Below are 2,542 nucleotides of genomic sequence, written 5' to 3' on the forward strand. Positions count from 1 at the left end.
AGGAATACTGAAAAAGACTCAAGTTAGACATCAAGAAGAACTTTCATTTCTATAGTCAGATGAAAAACATTATGAAGAACTATTTATATAAAATATTCCATGGAAAAATTGCAGACCTTGACAAGTTGCATTGGGTGTTATAACTCTTGGGAAATAAGACTGTTTAATAGTAATCATAATACCTACTCTTTAGTCTAACACTCCTCCTGTCAAGCAGATAATTGTAACAATTTAAGATATGAGGAAACTGACGGATGAAGTAACTCTCCTGGACACATTTCTAATCATCTGGTTGTTAGGTAATGGGTAACCAAGCTGTTTCTTTGACGTAAGTGATTAGACAAGGTGGAATGGGTCTTGATCAATAAGACTGCACCTGAACTGGAATGAAATCCAGTTCTCTTAGTCAGCCATGAAATCTAATGGGTAGCCATGTGCTCAAAGAATGACGGAGTTATAAAAAGGACCAGGACATATACACCAGACAAATCTAAATTTCCTTCAGAATGCTTCTTGATAACTCTTCAGTATTTTTCTTACAAATTTTTTTTAAATCTGGAAAGCATAAGTAAAAATACTTAAGAAACAGAAACATCACTAATAGAATTGGAACTAATTAATTCATAGTTTTGAGATCCTTGCCTGAGGACTTGGACATTGAAAAGGAAAGAGGCCATCAGATATGAGGTGTCCCAAGTTCAGGGAGTCTGCTTGACCACAGCCGAATCCCTCACCACACTCAGCAGTGCCCAGTTCTCTTGGTGTCTTGGAACTGTGAGCTTCATATTGGACACATTGAGTTTTATTGATTTTACTTTACATTTAAAGAGGATTGATGTTATACGACAGCTTTGTGGGGTTTTTGGAGAATTTGTTTGTTTGTTTTTTGTTTTGTTTTGTTTTGTTTTGTTTTGCTATAGGGCACGTGCACTCTCTAGAAAGACAGAGAGACAGAAAGTGAGAAATCACCCCCCGGGGGGATGACCATGCCACAATCCCTTCTCATCCACTTTTCTCTCGGGAGCTTGGGCACATACATGCACATGCACCCGGCATGAGTTTAAGCCACTGGGTCTGGGACTTAAACCATGGTTGACTACGTGAGAGTCCAGCAACATAGCCATTACGCCAACTGCTGGTTCCCAGCTTTGTGTTTTTTTTTTGTTTGTTTTGTTTTATTTTGTTTTGTTTTAATTTAAAGAAAAAATTTATTGGGAACCAGCAGTTAGCGTAATGGCTATGTCACTGGACTCCCACGCAGTTGACTGTGGTTCGTGTCCCGGACCCGGTGGCTTAAAACTCACACCGGGCGCGTGTGCATGCGTGCCCAAGATCCCAAGAGGAGAATGGAGGAGAAGGGATTGTGGTGTGACCATCCCCCCTGGGGGGTGATTTCTTGCTTTCTGTCTCTATGTCTCTCTCTGTCTGGTGAGCACACGCACCCTATAGCGAAAATCTCCCCCCCCCAAAAAAGAAAGAAAGAAAGAAAGAAAAAAATTTATTGAAGATCTGAAAAACAGTTCCTAAAAGATCGACTTCAGAAAACTGTGGCTACACAATGCATTGCACCTACCATGTTAAAATGTGCATTAGACACAAATACAAAACCATGAAACAAGCCACCATTCTTCAACAATTTGAGCGAAGATAATGCCTAAGGAACAACATGGATGACATGCAAAGGATGGGTTCTTTACTTTAAGCACCATAAAAAAAAAAAAAAAGGAGCACAAATGGGTAAGTGTGTTCAGTTATATACACTGAATAGAAGTTTTGGCATCAGGAAGCAGAGCATTTTGTCATATAACATTAACACATATTATAAAAGTGCGTAGTGTCAAAGGAATAGAACCACCAGCATTCAAAGCAGCTTTGCCAGCTAGGCAATTAAACACTCTACAGCATGTCTCTGTTGTCCATCATTGAATACACTGGCAGCAACTTTGAAATGAAAAGAAAGAAAAGGAAAAAGGAGCCAAATCCCTTTTATTTTTTCTGTTTAAAATCAAACAGAAACAAACATCAATTCTGTTGTACATTAACATATTCAAAGTACATAGTTTGTACAAGAGAAGGACTAAGAACAAAAATGTATTTACAGAGATTCAAACATAGGTGAGCGAGTGAGCCCCTCACACAGCTTTCCGACGGTACTCGGGGGGAGCCACTTCATAATCGCTGGCACCTAACAAGGTTGCAGAATTCTTTGCCAGGTACTTTAGAAAACGTGAATATAATTCAGTAATAAAGCAAGGCTCTTCTCATCTAGAGGTGTATAGGCCAACATCGCACCAATCTGTACAAATAATCTCAGAGGATGAGGTGCTCCATACACCTGGGACATGGGCGCATCAGGGTGATCTGCAAGGATCTCAGCATACTGTGTTCTCTCCAACTTGTAGAGCAGCTGAGTGCCCAACATGACGTTGAAGTATTCTCTTATATCTGCCACAACTTCATTCACAGCATACTCCTTATTATCGGTATTTCGTCGAGATTTCTTATAATTCACATAATCCTCCAGAATGGAATCCACATTCTT

At 39.7% G+C, this 2,542-nt stretch overlaps 1 pseudogene; it reads right to left on the minus strand.

The window, feature by feature from the left end:
* Positions 1 to 2,132: 2,132 nt before the first annotated feature.
* The window catches only part of LOC102485016 (mortality factor 4-like protein 1 pseudogene), a 969-nt pseudogene continuing 559 nt past the window's right edge, over positions 2,133 to 2,542 (minus strand).

The sequence above is a fragment of the Tupaia chinensis genome, unplaced genomic scaffold, assembly GCF_000334495.1.
Source record: "Tupaia chinensis unplaced genomic scaffold, TupChi_1.0 Scaffold000299_1, whole genome shotgun sequence".
Classification (NCBI taxonomy): Eukaryota; Metazoa; Chordata; class Mammalia; order Scandentia; family Tupaiidae; genus Tupaia; species Tupaia belangeri.